Source organism: Myxocyprinus asiaticus, chromosome 11 (genome assembly GCF_019703515.2).
Source record: "Myxocyprinus asiaticus isolate MX2 ecotype Aquarium Trade chromosome 11, UBuf_Myxa_2, whole genome shotgun sequence".
Lineage (NCBI taxonomy): Eukaryota > Metazoa > Chordata > Actinopteri > Cypriniformes > Catostomidae > Myxocyprinus > Myxocyprinus asiaticus.
In genome coordinates, this window is record NC_059354.1 from 4,024,116 (window position 1) to 4,042,391 (window position 18,276).

Below are 18,276 nucleotides of genomic sequence, written 5' to 3' on the forward strand. Positions count from 1 at the left end.
ATCTGAGCCATCATTCCTGCTTCTCGGATCACTGTGCGTTCTCTACAACAGGGGTTCTCAACGGTGGCGGTACCGCCCCCCAGGGTGCATTCAAATGATGCCAGGGGGCGCTGAGAGCAAATTAGTAGAGATGGGGGAGTTAGGTTACAAATGGGGGCATTTATCGGTCATAATAATCAAATCTATAGTCAAGTTCCTCTTTGCATTAAAACATTTATCTAGACTTGGAGTATATCAGTTGGTTCTTAATTTTACAGTTTGGTTTGCATTTGTACCAAGGTTCATCTGATTTTGAAATCTAGCGATGCATCTGAAGTATCAGGCAGAGGCACAACCTCGGCTAATAATGCACCTGTATGGCTCTGTAGATGGATATGGCTCAATGGACAGAGCAGCACGAGTGCAAAGCTCTTAAAGCACAAGCTCTTAAACTTGCAGCTTTGCAAGAATCAGTGAGAAGCAAAGCGCAAGAAGTGGAAATCTTTTGAATTCGGCTCAGAGTTCTACATCACCACCCTTGAATTTACTATAGTAACACTAACTGTACTTTAGGCAGAAATAGATTATATCACTACTTCAGCTCTATTAAATTTGTCATAGGCTACATTAGGGGAGTGAGGTCATATAATTAATTTTTGTTACAACTTATAAATATTTATATTTTGTATTTATTGTTTTTACATGTGTTTAGAGTAGGTCTACTGTTCATCAAAAAAAGGTTGAGAACCACTGCTCTACAAACTAATAAAATAATTTCAACTCAAACCAATGTTTCATGTGCATTTTTTTTTTATTTTATTTTTTTATTATTTGGCAAGTAGTCTTATGCAAAAAGATGCATAAAAAGCAGTCAGATGGTCATTTTCACAAAATAAACACCAATAGAAGTTAGTAGCCGTGTAGTAAGCGCTATATATTTATCTTTCTATAACAACTAGCTTGACCGTATGTTATCCCTTAAAAATGATATCCAAACATACAGGAAGTGCCAAACTGATTATGGGAATTAAAGTTCCCACTAGTTTGGGAAACAGTGCTAATCATTTTTGAGCAATAAAGATGTCAGACAGACTTAGGCTTTACTATAAATTCTGAACTCTTCTGCTGCAATTTTTGTTAAGAGATGAACCAGCAGTGTTTCGTCTTTAATCCTTTCCATTAGATATTTCTCTATATCTGTCATCTGCTTCTCCAGATCTCTTGTGTTCTGTACAATTTTCATTCATTTATTCATTTCATTTATTCATTTGGCAGACGCTTTTATCCAAAGCGACTTACAAGAGAGGAAAACATAAGCGAATCATCTTAGGAGACAGTGGTATGAAAAGTGCTGTATTACAAAGTATCACTAGCATCAGAATAGTATTCAAAATAGAATAGTGCAACATTATATTAATGACTGGTTAAGTGCTCATGGAAAATATGTGTTTTTAGTCATTTTTTGAAGACAGAGAGTGAGTCAGCTTCACAGATGGAGTTGGGAAGGTCGTTCCACCAATGTGGTATGATGAAGCTGAAAGTCCGGGAAAGTGTTTTGGTGCCTCTTTGTGTTGGTACAACAAGGCGACGTTCCTTAGCCGACCGCAGACTTCTAGTGGGAACTTAGCTCTGCATAAATGATTTTAGGTATGCTGGAGCAGACCCAGTAACTGTTCTGTATGCCAGTATCAGAGCCTTGAATTTGATACGTGCATCAACCGGTAGCCAGTGGAGAGAGACAAGGAGTGGTGTAACATGTGCTCTCTTTGGTTCTTTAAAGACCAGACGTGCTGCTGCATTCTGGATCATTTGGAGGGGTCTAGTTGCACATGCAGGGAGGCCTGCAATGAGAGCGTTACAGTAGTCCAGTCTAGTTATGACAAGTGACTGGACAAGCAGTTGTGTGGCATGTTCAGAGAGGAAGGGTCTTATCCTCCTGATATTGTAGAGCGTAAATCTACATGATCTTGTGGTCTTTGAGATGTGGTCTGTGAAATTTAGCCTGTTGTCGATGGTTACCCCTAGATTTCTGACCGATTTGGAAGGCGTTACTGTAGATGCACCCAGCTGCGCGGTGATGTTATGTTCAACATCAGGGTTGGCTGGAAAGACAAGGAGTTCAGTCTTGGCTGGGTTGAGTTGCAGTTGGTGCTCCTTCATCCAGGCCGAGATGTCCGCCAGGCAGGCAGAAATTTGAGCAGTCACTGTGGTGTCGTTGGGCTGGAAAGAGAAGTAGAGTTGCGTGTCATCAGCGTAACAGTGGTAAGAGAAACCATGTGCTTGAATGATGGGTCCCAGTGATGTTGTGTATATAGAGAATAGAAGTGGCCCAAGCACTGATCCCTGAGGTACACCAGTAAGTAGCTGATGTGGCTTGGATACCTCACCTCTCCAGGCTACCTTGAAGGACCTACCTGAGAGATAGGAATTAAACCAGTCAAGTACAGTTCCTGTGATGCCCATCGAGGAAAGGGTAGAGAGTAATATCTGATGGTTGACTGTGTGAAAGGCTGCAGAAAGGTCCAGCAGAATCAGGACTGATGATTTGGATTCAGCTTTTGCCCATCTCAGCGACTCGGTGACAGACAGCAGGGCGGTCTCGGTGGAGTGTCCACTTTTAAAGCCTGACTGATTGTCATCCAGCAGCTTGTTCTGTGAGAGATAGGCAGAGATTTGATTGAAAACTGCCCTTTCAAGTGTTTTTGCCATGAATGGTATGAGAGAGACTGGTCTGTAGTGTTCTATTTGTGTGGGATTAAGTGCGGGTTTCTTCAGCAGCGGGGTTACTCGAGCCTGCTTAAATGTAGTGGGAAAAGTGCCTGTAAGTAGAGATGTGTTAATTATGTGTGTGAGTGCAGGTAGGATGGACGGAGAAATGGCCTGTAGAAGGTGGGAAGGAATGGGGTCAAGGGAACAGGTGGTGGGGTGGTTGGAGAGGACGAGTTTAGAGACCTCAGTGTCAGTCAGAGGAGAGAACATGGAGACAGAAGAGTTGCATACAGGAGACAGGTGTTTGACAAGGTGTGGTGCTGAGAATGTATTGCTGATGGCTGCAACCTTATTAGTAAAAAATGTGGCGAAGACATCTGCTGTTAGTGATGTGTCAGGCGGTGGAGGGGGAGGGCAGAGAAGTGTGTTGAATGTTCTAAACAAGCTGTGAGTGTCTGTGGTGCTGTTGATCTTGTTCTGGTAATAGGAGGTTTTTGCAGATTTCACATTATCTGAAAAAGTTGCAAGCAGGGACTGATATTTACCTAGATCTGCTGGATCTTTAGATTTCTGCCATCTCCTCTCAGCTGCCCTGAGGTCAGTCCGATGTTCACGAAGGACGTCAGACAGCCAGGGGCTGGGTGGTGTAGCACGTGATGGCCTAGTGGAGATAGGACAGATGTTGTCTAGACAGGTTGTTAAAGTAGAGCTTAGTGTGTCTGTGGCAGTGTTTACATTAAGCGTGGTAAATACAGTTTGTATAGGAAAAGATGTAGAGACAGCAGTGGAAAGGTGAGAGGGTGAGAGGGAACAGAGGTTACGGTGAAAGGAAATCAATGGTGGAGTCTGTTTTAATGTAGATGGGAGTGTCATGTTGAATTGAACAAAGCAGTGATCAGAGACATGTAAAGGAGTAACAAGAATATTTGAGTTGGTACAGTTACGTGTAAAGATGAGGTCCAGCTGGTTGCCCGATCTGTGAGTTGCTGTGGTGTGTAGTTTTTCCAAGTCAAATGAGGCCAGGAGAGTATTCAATTCAGTGGCCTGGGGCTTGTCTTGGTGTATGTTGAAATCACCAAGAACCACAAGTGGCCTACCATCCTCCGGCAAGGAGGACAGCAGGACATGCAACTCCTCAAGAAAGTTTTCAGCTGACCTGGAGGGCGATGGATGACAACAACATGGATTTTTGTGGGTTGCATTGTAGTAATAGCATGGAATTCAAAACTAGTATTGTTACATAGTGAAGAGTGTGGTGAAAAAGTCGAGGGGTGTGAGAGAAGGAGAAGTTGTTGGAGAGAGCAGCAGGTGTTGCAGTATCCTCTGGACGTATCCATGTTTCTGTCAGTGCCAGGATGCTGAGGGTGGACTGCATGGCAAAGGCTGGAATGAAGTCACCTTTGTTCACAGCTGACTGGCAGTTCCAGAGTCCCACTGAGAAAGAAAGCGGAGCAGGTGCTGAAGTGCAAAGTGGCCGTAGGTTGTGTGGGTTGCATTTGGTCTTGCATCGATATCGTGTAAACGGTCTGTAACAGATAACAGGGATGTGCTTGAAGGCATGTGTTATTCGTGAAGTAGACATGTTAGTATATAGAAGGAAAAGAGATGCAATAACAAGATACTTAAGTGCTATGGTGAGTGCCACCTTGTCGGTGTCCTTGCTCGGTGGACGCGCACAGGTAGACTCGCTGATCTTTACACAAGTAGGTCTTCACATGAGGAGGGCTTTACACGAGGGCTACCACTTCCGCTGCCGCTTCTGCGTCAGCATTCGAGTCAAATATATACGCGATGATAATGAGCTGTTCAATGAAAAAGGCAGGACACACCTTAATGCTACTTAGCACAACAAAGCTAGTCACGTGGTCAGCCGAAACTAAGGGTCGCGCGAGGTGACAAGTGCGACTTCCGTGCACCGCAAATAAATTATGCTGCACTTTAGCAATAAATAATACCCTAAAACAAGTGAAGCACTGTTTGTAAACACTAAAAACCACGATAGTTTTACACACACACTGGCCAATCAACGCTAAATCTAGCAGTGAGTAACCTGGGACAAGTCCAAAACAATATAGCACACACACACACCAACTTTCGTATAAGCGACGTGGGTTCAAGACAGTAAACAAACAGCACAATTCTAGCAATGAATACCACTCTTCAGCAAAGTAAAACAATGAAATAAACACACTTACACGCAACTGCAGACTCCTGTAGATAGATTGCTTATCCAATTTTCTGTCCTCTCTCCTAAACAAACAAAAGCAGACAAACAAATCTATTGATTTCAGTTGGGATGGTGTGTTGCAAGGATGTTGAGGTAAAATGCAAAGGTTTGTGAAAGTGAATGCAACCAACTTCTACTGCAAAACACTCTGACAGGCATCCATCGACCAATGAGAATTTCTGAAAAGTGGGCTCATTTGTGAAATCCAATTAGCTGCTTTCCTACTTTATTTAAAACTGACCCGCTATAAATCTTACACATTACTTTAGATTAAACATTCTGTATTTCTGATTTGCGATGTTGAACGCCTCACCCTGGTGCTATCAATGATGGCAGAGACCACCTCATGTTTCAGGAACAGAAGGGGTTTGCGGTTTGGTTTGCTCTGGAAATGGGGTTTCTTCTTGACAGGATCCTCCTCTCCGTAAATTGGAGAACACGTATGCTTTAACTACTTTCTGTCCATTACAAATATAAATGGCTTAAACAAAACCCTGTGGACACAAAACATTAATTACATGAATTTTCATTGTGTTTAGTTCTAACATTATAATTAAAGAGAATGTGAAAGATGTTTGCCCATTCAAAACTGGTTGCTAAGGTTGCTGCTGGTTTACATTAGAAAACACCTGTACAGTTTTTTCTTTACTATGAGCGTACCTTTCTGGGTCTGGTGAAGCAGTAAAGAAGTGGACACCCGGCAGTGACGGGTCTTTAGGAACCACTGACACCATACTTTCTGTGGTTATGAACATGCCCTCTATGTTTATGCCACTCTCCTTATCCCTCAAAATGTCCATCATGGTTTCTGCTGTGTTGTGGCCTGGATGTAAAATTATATAATTTACCTGATTAATGAAGTGTGAATTTAAAATGACATGAAGCAGTAATAGACTATTTCCCAGTGTTCTATAATATTAAACAGTGATGTACTGAACAATGAACCAAATATATGCAATCTGTTCCCAAAACCTAGTGAGCTGTCTACAGAGGTGGAATTTTAAGGCATCATAGACAGACTCCCAATGCAAAGGCTGTTCCAAAAGTTAGCCAGCAATATAGAGTGCCAGAAGTATTTTTCCCATTCATTTCTTCCATAGGAATTTCATAAAATCCTTCATAAATGAGCCATGAACCAAACTAATCAGCTTCAGGGTAAATCACAACATTACAAACTTTGATTTGAAGCAAAAAAGATAAAGATACAAGACTGTGTACATAATGTATTAAATGAGTGAATGAACTACAATACCATGAAGCACTGTGAATGACTTAATCAAATTTAAAACTATTGATTTATTGATTATAAGCATAGAAACAATGTATTTTACATTTATTGCAAAATATTCAGATATTTACAAATATATACAGTGCATTCATTAAGTATTCAGACCCCATACATTTTTTTCACATTTTGTTATGTTGCAGCCTTAAGCTAAAATGCTTTTTAAAAAGAAATTCACTTCAATCTACACTCCATACCCCATAATGACAAAGCAAAAAAAACATTTTTGATAAGTATAAATTTATTAAAAAGAAAAAACTGAAATATCACTGACATAAGTATTCAGATCCTTAACCCAGTACTTAATTGAAGCACCTTTGGCAGCGATTACAGCCTCAAGTCTTTTTGGGTATGACGCGACAATGTTTGCACAAATGGATTTGGGGATTTTCTGCCATTCTTCTCTGCAGATCCTCTCAAGCTCTGTCGGGTTGGATGGGGACTGTTAGTGGACAGCCATTTTTAGATCTCTCCAGAGATGTTCGATTGGGTTCAAGTCCGGGCTATGGCTAGGCCACTCAAGTACATTCACAGAGTTGTCCCTAAGCCATACTTGTGTTGTCTTGGCTGTGTGATTAACGTCTTTGTCCTGTTGGATAATGAACCTTCGGCCCAGTCTGTGGTCCTGAGCACTCTGGACCAGGTTTTCATTAAGGATATCTCTGTATTTTGCTGTGTTCAGCTTTCCTTCAACCCTGACCAGTCCCCCAGTCCCTGCCACTGAAAAACACCCCCACAGCATGATGCTACCACCACCATGATTCACCGTTGGAATGGTATTGTGCAGGTGATGAGCGGTGCCTGGTTTCCTCCAGACATGATGTTTGGAATTGAGGCCAAAGAGTTCAGTCTTCGTTTCATCATTTTGATAGTCCTTTAGGTGCTTTTTTTACAAATTCCAAGTGGGCTTTCATGTGTCTTGCACAGAAGAGAGGCTTCCGTCTGGCCACTCTGCCATAAAGCCCAGATCGGTGGAGTGTTGCAGTGATGGTTGTCCTTCTGCAAGATTCTCCCATGTCCACACATGATCTCTGGAGCTCAACCAGAGTGACCATCGGGTTCTTGATCACCTCTCTTACCAAGGCCCTTCTCCCCCAATTGCTCAGTTTGGCCAGGCGGCCAGCTCTAGGAAGAGTCCTGGTGTTCCAAACCTCCATTTAAGAATTATGGAGGCCACTGTGCTCTTGGGAACCTTCAATGCAGCCAAATTTTTTTTGTAGCCTTCCCCAGATCTGTGCCTTGACACAATCCTTTCTCTGAGCTCTACAGGCAGTTCCTTTGACCTCTTGGCTTGGTTTTTGCTTTGATATGCATTTTTAGCTGTGAGACCTTACATAGAAGGTTGTGTGCTTTTCCAAATCATGTCCAGTCAATTGTATTTGCCACAGGTGGACTCCAATCAAAGTGTAGAAACATCTCAAAGATGATCTAGAGAAATGGGATGCACCTGAACTAAATTTCAAGTGTCATAGCAAAGGGTCTGAATATTTTGAATACTAAATATGATATTTCAGTTTTTTCTTTTTAATAAATTTGCATCAAAAATCTGGTTTTTGCTTTGTCATTATAGGGTATGGAGTGTAGATTGATGTGAAAAAAATAAAATAATTTAAAACATTTTAGAGTAAGGCTGCAACATAACAAAATGTGAAAAAATACTTTATTACACTGTAAGTAGTTTGAGAGTGTAGGCAGAGCGACTCGATCACAGTGCATCATGCTAGTGGGCGGTCACTGCAGCGCTTGTTTGACACAGTTTGTTAGCTGCAATTTTCTTATTAGTGTATCTTTTTCTGATGGATCATGGGTAGTGTAGTTCTTCACCAGAAATTCTGTTCAGAAAATTACATTAAAAAAAAAAAATTACATTGAAATAATGAGGACTGATGGCTTTAAGAGAAGCACTCTGTTATGCTACAATCTCAGTGACCATTCACACCGAACATGTTTTTGCTTCCATCTGCGTTGTTTTTCTGTTGTGCTATATTTTTTATGTAAACATGCACTAGACGAATGTCATGGTGTGTTTTCAGCATCTCGGGCAGGAATGGCATGTTTTTTAGATGCCGTGTCTAGATGAAAAGAACGTCAACGTGTCTCGAGACAACTGCATTCTGTTCTATTCGTTGTGCTGCTCCTATTTTTTTTTTTTTATATATTTTTTTTTTCGCAATAATATGTTTGTTCTGAATGGTCTTAAAGACCACATCCACACAAATCCATTTTAATTTGAAAAGGCATTGATTTTGCTATGTTTACGCCACTCATCCACACTCGAACGGCGTTTTCCTCCACCGAAAACAGAGACTTTTTGAAACAGCTGAGCAACAACATACTGTTTGTGAACATTCAGACACCGGCCACACCGTTGCGGGAGGCGTTTAGAGGTATATTTAATTATGAGGACGCTCAAGACTACAACTAAAACATCAAGTAATATGCCATTAAAATGTGTCATCAATGACTTCATGCCTCATAATATGAATATAATTCACAGGAGATCAGTAAAAGAAGCTGTTTTAATCACTCGATGATGATTTAAAGTAACATAAATATAGTATATATTGTGTAATTTGTCATATTTACCTTTTGCATTCATGGCGCTAAAGCGCTAACATGCTATACGTGGCCATAATATGTGCCGGTTACACTTTGTTATTGTGTTTTATGATGATACTGACACTACTGCCAAATATGGGTGTATAAAAGAGTGCTAATGGGTAGAATACAGACAAAAGAATGATGATAGGAATGTCTTTGGGCAGATGTGTGAATGGCTTTTGCCTGCAGACTCTGTGAATGAGCACTTAAGAGTATTTAAGTAGATTTGATTCCTTTTGTTGAATAATTAAACAAAAAAATGACATGTTCTTGGAAAATGTCTCTACGCGAATGATAGAGCTACTACAAGCCATTGAATCGAACACAAAAACACCTTCTTTTGTTTGGCCAGATTTTGTTGTTTGGCCGTACGTTCTTTGATTTTGTAGGAAGCATGCAGGGACTTTTAGGATGATGCTTTACAAGTCAGCTGCCTCTGTACTCAGTAGACAATAAGGCAGCTCACACAGTCAGACTCATAGTCATGAATGTGTGAATGGAGCGATTATTACTTTGCATGAATCTGATGATAATTATCAATACCACCAAACTGACCTTCGTTTTTCTTAAGCCCTCACAGTATCTGCCGCCAGCAGCCTCGATTCAGGCTGTAGATTGGAAGTACATCTCAGCAAAACTGAACTGAGTCTGTCCATCTCACCAGCCCTGCTCTCGGGCATAGTCCCTCAAACCAGGGTGCTCCTTATCCATCTTAGTGGTGATGGAGTACTGATTGGAGATGTTGCGGTAGCCGGCTTAATAGAGAGAAACAGTATCTTTTTAAATAGTTAATTTCAATACAAGCTCTTTATTGTCATTGTACAGCATCAACAATATTATTTTACAGAATCTTGGCCTCCCATCCAAGATCAGATTGTATATTTACCCTCGACCCTCTCTGCTTCCCATTATTTCCCAGCCGTCCCTAGTACCCAGGCCTCTACACGGTCTGATATGAGAAAGCTGTTATGGTACGTAAATCCACACTCATCCTCTGTACAGTTCCCTCCCTGGATGTATTTTTCCAGTAGTTCTGCTATAACATCTACTGCACGTTCAGCAGTGTTGGCCCTCTCCAGAGCCAGCCTACATACATTCAAAACAGAGTGGTCTGGGAAAAGTATCGGTATTCAGACACTTCTTATGCCACACCACCACACATGCTTTACCACCATACTAACATGAAGAATGAATCGGACACTTTCAAATTGCATTGCTTTGCATAATTTTTTCATCTGAACAGCTGGTCAATTACCTTTGCTGAATAAAATTAATGCTGAAAATGAATTGCTTTATTGTCAAGTCATTTTTATTTGTATAGCGCCTTTCACAACACATCATTTCAAAGCAGCTTTACAGAAGATCATGTATTAACAGAAAATGAAACTGTAATATCTATAATGTCTTAGAGTCATCATTGTGTAGTTTGATTAAATACGATTGTGAATTGTGTTTAAAAATAAGTAATTAAATAATAATTGTATTTATAACTCCAGTGAGCAAGCTGAAGGCGACTGTGGCAAGGAACACAAAACTCCATAAGATGTTGGTTAATGGAGAAAAACAACCAAGCACACTGTGGGGCCAGTTCCCCTCTGGCTAACATCATGAATATAATGCCAATATTACTGATGTATAATGCAAGTCATGGTTTAAAGTTATGAAACTAAGTAAGTGTTAAGGGTCAGTGTTTAAACAAAGATTTTGTATGAACTGTAAGATGAATGACTAATGTCTTTGAAGTCCATCCTGGATTAACTGCAGAAGTTCACATAGATGCAATTGTCCTTGTTAGTTGGCTGATGAAGGGTTTTGTTGGCAATTAATTGATAGTCTATGTATTCCATTTCAAGAGTGTTGTCCATCATTTGACCGAGGTGATGTAGGCAGAAATCAGTTAGGTGCATCGCAGTTCAACCTGGCCGGTAATTTCGGTGAGGTCTATCCTAAATCCAAGGTTCAGGCAATGGCATATGAAGTATCCCATGAATTCATCCTCTGAAGTCCATCGTAATAGACTGAAGTGATGTTTGGCTGGCACCGGCTGCTATTAGTCATCATCACTTAGCAACATGTAGAAGTGGAGTCCAACACGAAGCAGGAATGGAGCTGGATCCAGCCGGTTCTGGTGACCTCAGGATAGGAGTCCCAAGGTTGAGACAGGGAAACAAATAGAATAATATTAGCATAGATGCCATTCAATTTATTGCAGAGTTATAGATCACGATCAATGATTCTGGTTTCTGGTTCTGGCAGACCTAACTAAAGCAGCCTAATTGTGAGCTAAAGGATAAATTAGGTGTATGCCTGGCTAAATAGATGAGTCTTTAGTTTAGTCTTAAACTGAGTGAGTGTGTCTGCATCTTGAACAGTGTTAGGGAGACTATTTCATAGTTTAGGAGATAAATATGAAAAGGATCTACCTCCTTTTGTGGATTTTGATATTCTAGGAACTATTAACAGGCCAGAATTTTGCGATCAAAATGGAATATAGGGTGGTTGAAGGTCACTTAATTACTGCGGAGCTAGACCATTCAAAGCTTTGTACATAGTTAACAGAATTTTAAAATTAATACAAAATTTAACAGGTAGCCAATGTAACAATGATAAAATGGGGCTAATATGATCATGTTTCTTGGTTCTAGTCAGCACTCTGGCTGCTGCATTTTGAACCAATTGAAGTTTATTTATTAATCTTGCTGGACATCCTCTCAGTAATGCATTACAATAATCTAGTTTTGAGGTCATGAATGCATGAATTAGTTTTTCCACATCAGCAAAAGAGAGCATGTGTCGTAATTTAGCGATATTTCTTAGGTGGAAGAACGCTGTTCTACAAACATTGGTAATTTGATTTTCAAAGGACAGTTCTTCGCTGTTGAAGACGATGTAACAGTACATTCATCGAGAGTCAAATTATATTTTAGTGGCTTATTTTTAGAGGTTTTTGGTCCAATAATTAGTACCTCTGTTTTGTCGGAATTGAGTAGAAGGAAATTTCTGGTCATCCAATCTTTTATTTCATTGATACACTCCGCTAATTTGGAGAATTGTGAATCTCATCAGGTTTTGAAGAAATATAAAGTTGGGTATCGTCGGCATAACAGTGGAAACTTATTTCACGATTCCTGATAATATCTCCCAGGGGAAGCATATACAAGGAGAAAAGCAGAGGCCCTAAAACTGATCCCTGTGGCACTCCATTCTTTACTTTTGTTTGGTTTGACAATTCCTTATTTACATAGACAATGTGGTAGCGGTCTGCTAAATAGGACCTAAACCATGCTAATGCAACTCCACAAATGCCAACATAATTCTCTAGCCTATTTAAGAGAATGTCGTGATCTATCGTGTCGAATGCAGCACTAAGATCTAAAAGCACTAGAAGTGAAATGCAGCTGCATTGCAGTAACTACAAGATCTGATAAAAAATTTGCAAATTCACCAAGGAAATCAGAATAAGGCCCAGGTGATCTATATACTGTAGCAAGGGTAAAAGATGACAGAGTTTTTTATTTATATCTGATGGTGTCACATTAAGCATTATTAGTTCAAAAGACTTAAATTTATATCCTGTCCTCTGAGTAACACCAAAAACGTCACTGTAAATTGTAGCAACACCTCCTCCTCAACCCTTCAGATGATGCTCATTTTTATAACAATAATCTGGGGGAGTAGATTCGTTTAAACGAATATATTCATCCGGTTTGAGCCAGGTTTCAGTCAAACAGAGCACATCCAAACTATGATCTGTAATAATTTAATTTACAATTAGTGCTTTGGTAGAAAGAGATCTAATGTTTAGTAGCCCTACCTTCATATGATGTTTATGTTTAATTTTTTTGTTTTGTTTTGTTCAAGTTTGACCTTAATCAAATTTTTTCTAAATGATTTAGTGAGAGTTTTGTGTTTGGTAGTTCAGGGAACAGACGCAGTCTCTATGTGATATCTTGGTGATACAGTCTCTATGTGTTGTAGTTTATGTGACCTGAGTGACTTCTCAAGGCAGCTAGCAGACGTTCGGATTAACCAGTTTGTCTGCTTCCTGACCTAGGCCCCAGTTAGTCAAATACTATCATTATTAAGACTATGAGCCAAATTACTAGAGAGGAGAGCGGCACCTTCCCTGGATTAATGGAGTCCGTCTCTCTTTAGCAGGTCAGGTCTACCCCAAAAGCTCTTCCAATTGTCTATAAATCCTATTCTATTCTCCAGACACCACTCAGACATCCAGCCATTCAGTGACACTAATCTACTATAAACCTCGTCACCACGACGAGCAGGGAAGGGGCCAGAGCATATTACAGTGTCTGACATAATTTTTGCAAATTCACACACCTCTTTAACATTATCTCTAGTGATTTCCGACTGGCGAAACCGGACATCATTAGTGCCTACGTTTAAATCTACAGTTAGCAGTAGCCAGCACTTGTAAATTTGATCTGATGTCAGACGCTCTGGCACCCGAAATGCATTTAACAATAGTGGCTGGAGTCTCTATTTCCATGTTCCTATCAATAGAATCACCAATAACAAGGGCTCTTTCAACATGATTCTCAGTGGGTGCATCACTGATTGGGGAGTATCAATTGGAAACCCTAACAGGAACGGCAGAGTGGTGTCGCTTTGCTGAGCGAGTATGCCGCCGAGACGTCACCCAAACGCCCTGCTGCAGGGGCTCTACAGCCGGAACCAAAGTGTGTGTGTTGCTCTCTGTACTGCCCGCATCCAAAACAGTATCTACCGGTTCTCTTTCTCATTGACCTCCACTAGCGTTCGGATGCGTGTCTCTAACTCATTAAACTTCTCCATCAGCCTGACTAATTCCTTACATTTATCACATGTGAATCCCTCACTGCTGATGGATGAAGCTATTGTAAACATGTGACGTGCAATGCAGGAAGAAATAACATGAGCGGATGCCATGACTTACCGCAATTGATTGTTGTTGTTTGTTGTTGCTGAGCGGTGAGTGTTTGAGATTGATGTGAATCCCTCATGCAATTGTTTGTTGTTATGGTTGTTCTTGATAAGCGGTGCTTTGAGATCGATGCAATAATCCGTGTAACACAGAGGAGAAAAATGGGTGCTTGCTGTAAAATGCACGCAGTTTAATCGTGATAAAAATAGAAAGCGGATGCACGCGGAAAATGCATGCAGTTGAATCGCGATAAGAGAATAATGTGGGGGAAAACCTGATGCGCGCTGAAAAATGGCAGATGTTAAGGATTAAAAGCTGAAAACAGAGAGATAAGCGATGCAAAAAAAAGCTAGCAAGCTACAAACACAGACTCGAGCTAGGCGCCAGCAGCAAAAGGTAAAATACACAGATGAAACAGTAGAAAAGCGGAAAAATCCGAAACACGTGGTAAAATGGCAAAGGATAAAATGACGAACATATGAGAATAAGAATAAGCAATGCTAAGCAGGCTAGCAGGCTACAAACACTCATGCAGCATGCCGTCAGCAACAGGGACAGGAAATTTAATATTCAATTGCTTGATCACCTGACAAGATCCATGCCCAGGAAAGCTTCTTCCCCACCCCTGCTCACTCTGCCCCACACCGCCTCATTCCTGATGCACACCTGCTGCTTGATTGCCCCCATTTCTGCCCCCCACAACCAGGCGGGTCGACTTAGCACAACTGCATACCGTATGTGTGAGCTGCCTGCTCAATCTCGATATATGTACACTGATCAGATAAAAAGGCGAAATAACAAAACAAAAAACTCTTAACACGTTACATTAATGTTCCCTTTGTTAAGGGTTTATAAAGGGTTTTATTAATGACTAATAAGTAATTTTCAAATGCATTACAAATTATTGATATGCAGTTATAACAACATAAATTAAAAGGGTGACTTTAATATTTGACCTTGCATGTTATAAAAGCTTAATAACACTTATTCATAGTAATCTATGAAAATGTACATTAATGTAAAGTGAACACATATGAAGCACATATGAAGAGTTGCTTACATTAGTACCTATGTACAGTATGTTCATATGTTCATAGTTCAGTATGGTTTAATGGTCATCAGGCTTTATTATATGATATATACTGTGAATGAGCATGAAGAGCTGAAAACTTGCAGAGGACTTTAGGTCAATAGGACTAGTTAAAATCATTCTTTTGACATCAAAATGACAAGAAAAGTGACAACACAAGAAAGACATTACAGTCATGAATATAAATACAAAATGACAAAATCCCTCCTTTTAATCTCACTGTAATAGACTATTTTTGCTGCATTATGACAATGCACCAATGCATTTTGTGTTTTTGATTAGTGTGAATTAGTGTATTTATTAAGCATTTATAACAAGTTAAAATGCTCACTATTTGGCAAGTATTGTATAAAAGTTGCCCTTTTTATTTATAATGTTATTATAACTGCATATCAATGATTTATAATGCATTTGTAAATTACTTATTAGTCATTAATAAACCCCTGTATAAAGCCTTAGCAAAGGGAACTCATGTAAAGTGTTACCAATTTTTATTTCATTTTTAAGGGCAACTACTGTAATGCTGAGTAAGTTATTTAAACTGTTGATAAATTTATAGCATCTGGTTTAATGGCACAAACACTTGGAAGTATCACGAAAAAGGGCATTTTATGTTTTTGATTAAAATAAGTACGAATAAGTGTTAAGCATTTATGTCATGAAAGTTAAAATGCTCACTATTTAGCAAGTACTGGGTGAAAGTTGCCCTTTTAATGCATGTTGCTAAAACTGCATATAAATGGTTTATAATGCATTTGTAAATGACTTATTAGTCATTAAGGAACCACTTAATAAATCCTTAATAAAAGGAACATTTCTGTAAAGGTTTACCCTAAAAGCACATGAATATTCTGCAGTCTTTAATCAGAATTCCATCTCAGAGCAAAGTTGGATTGTTGATCTTGTGGTCTTGGTCTCGAGACCTCTTGAGAATAAACACGGTCCACATAAACCACATAAACACGGTCTTGGTCTGGATCTCATTACTCAGTGTCTGGGTCTGCGTTTCAACACATAGTCTTGGTCTAGATCTGGGTCTTGGCTTATGGTCTTAGTCAAGACCACAGTGTATTACCAGAGTACTAAATGTGATAATTATTTCAACCACTAGTTTTCATGGCATCTTCACCATTACTGTGAATTTGCAGGTACTTCTGCTTCTGTGTCATCACATGAATGTAAGTTCAAGAACTATGGTCTAACAACACAAAGCAATTATTAGTGATTTATGGTTATAACTGGCATGTAGAGGCCATGACTTTTCTGGTGGTAGCCATGGGACACAATAAGCTTGTTACATTGTGGCAGGTGTAGGCAGGAGTGGCCAGTATTCTTATAAATTGTTGGCAGAGTAGGGCTACACGATTATGACTAAAATCATAACTGAAGATTGTTTCCATTTATATTGTAATCGCTATTAAAAATATTGATTAATATAAATTTATTCCAGGCCATTTTATTTATGTAGCTAGCTACACATCCCAAACAAGCTAAGAACTGTGTTCTGTTCAGCGTGAACTCACTGACTGAGTTTTTTATAAATGAAGATAACTACACTGCACAATAAATGTCTTAATTACATAGTTTCTACACCTTGTTGTTTATAATGAGATCATGCGCGAGAGTGCAGCTGTTGAACTCAGTCTGTGAGCGCGTGCTGAATGGATTTCTTCTGAGCTGGTGACTTAAACACAATTATTTAATAAAGTTTATTTACTTAAGTTTTTTTATTTACACTTTTCTTTTACACACCTCTGTCTCTGCGTGATATTAGATTGACATGATATTTAAAGGAATATTCTGGGTTCAACACAAGTTAAGCTCAATTGACAGAATTTGTGGTATAATGATGATTGAATTAATTTTGACACGTCCCTCCATTTCTTTTTTTTAAAAAAAGGAATAATCGAGGTTACAGTGAGGCAATTACAATGGAAGATGTACTCAGCCTTGTGTTGTTCCAAGCCCATTATGTTAGTTATGTATATTTGTCTGTCACCATTCACTTCCATTGCATCATTTTTCCATACAATGTAAGTCAATAGTGACTGAGAGGCTGTCATTGTGCCTAACATCTCCTCTAGTGCTCCATGGAAGGAAGAAAAAGTCAGGTTTGAAACAACATAAGGGCGAGTAAATAATTATTTTTGGGTGAATTAATGCTTTAAGACAAACCTAAATGAGAGAATGGCCAACAAATGTGCTCTTATGCTTGATTATCAGATCTTGGCCCACAATCATATGTGAACTACTTAGTTGAAGCCTTTGGAGGAGAAAAGAGCTGTGTCAGAGCTTCTTAAGATACCTCCACTTTTTCTCAGAGTCCGTGGTCCTTGGTGGGGAAGTAGACCACCTCTTGGACTTCATTTCAGTGTCTGTCAGAGTTCTTTCCGAAGACATGCTGAAATATCTTCATTCATGCATAATGGAAAGCATAAACCTCAGTAATACTCAGTAATATCTGTGGTTTAAGGAGTTACTACATACATTGATTCATAAATATCAGTGTAGCAAGGAATTAGAGCATGTTTATCTGCACAAAATCTACCACTGATGCTGGATCAAGAACATGTATTTAGTACAAAACAGGTTTTAGCATAACTTTAGTGTCTTTACCTCTAGATAACATATGTCATGAGTTAGGAATTGTCAACAAAATTACTCATGAAGTGCATAGGCTGTGAAAATGTCAAGGTTCGTAAAGACGATACAAATATTAGCAGTAATTCTTACACTCGCACACTACATACATGACTTAATTCATAGGATTGACCTTGAAGAGAAGTGACTGCTCTATTTGATGAGGTTCTACATCTGTATACTTTCTTTTTCCTTTCTCAGTAAACAAAACTGACTGCAGACTTTGACACAAACCTGCATGCAAGTAAATCAGATTTCTAATCGTATGACAATCAGCGCAGGTGGTCTGATCCATGACTCCAGTCCATGCACATGTCTGTAAAATCAGTGGATGAGTGGGCGGGGCGACAGGAGAAAGGCAGGTGTTCATTGGATACGCTAGTACGTCAATCAGAGCCCTTCTGCGCAAGCCTTTACAAAGTCCCTTTTAAGACAAGTCAGTCCACTCGGCGGCCATCTTTGGAATACTCCCTGGCAGGCTGGGCAGCTATTTTTAATGTAAACAAGCGGCATAAAAGTACAGCTCCTACGTACTTCAAAGATCATAATTTGAAATCAACAGTAAAATCTGACAATAGTGGTATCACAAAGTGTGCTTCGTTAGCTCAGACGGAGACTATTTAGCAGAGACGGGACACTTCTATTAAAATGAATGGGAGAAATTGGAGTGCCCAACAGTCAACGGATGTAGAAAGGAAGTCCTGCCTTACAGTTTAAAGAGCCTTTTAGATGCAGACATTGCCTGTAAATCAGCTCTAGAACGCACATGTGCATTAGCTATACAAGCTGGGAAAATTTGATTTTTTAGCATAATATGAGGCAAA

General features: G+C 39.6%; 1 pseudogene; it reads right to left on the reverse strand.

Moving 5' to 3' along the window:
- Positions 1 to 1,072: 1,072 nt before the first annotated feature.
- LOC127447726 (secernin-3-like) lies at positions 1,073 to 17,228 on the reverse strand (annotated as a pseudogene).
- Between the last annotated feature and the right edge of the window lie 1,048 nt (positions 17,229 to 18,276).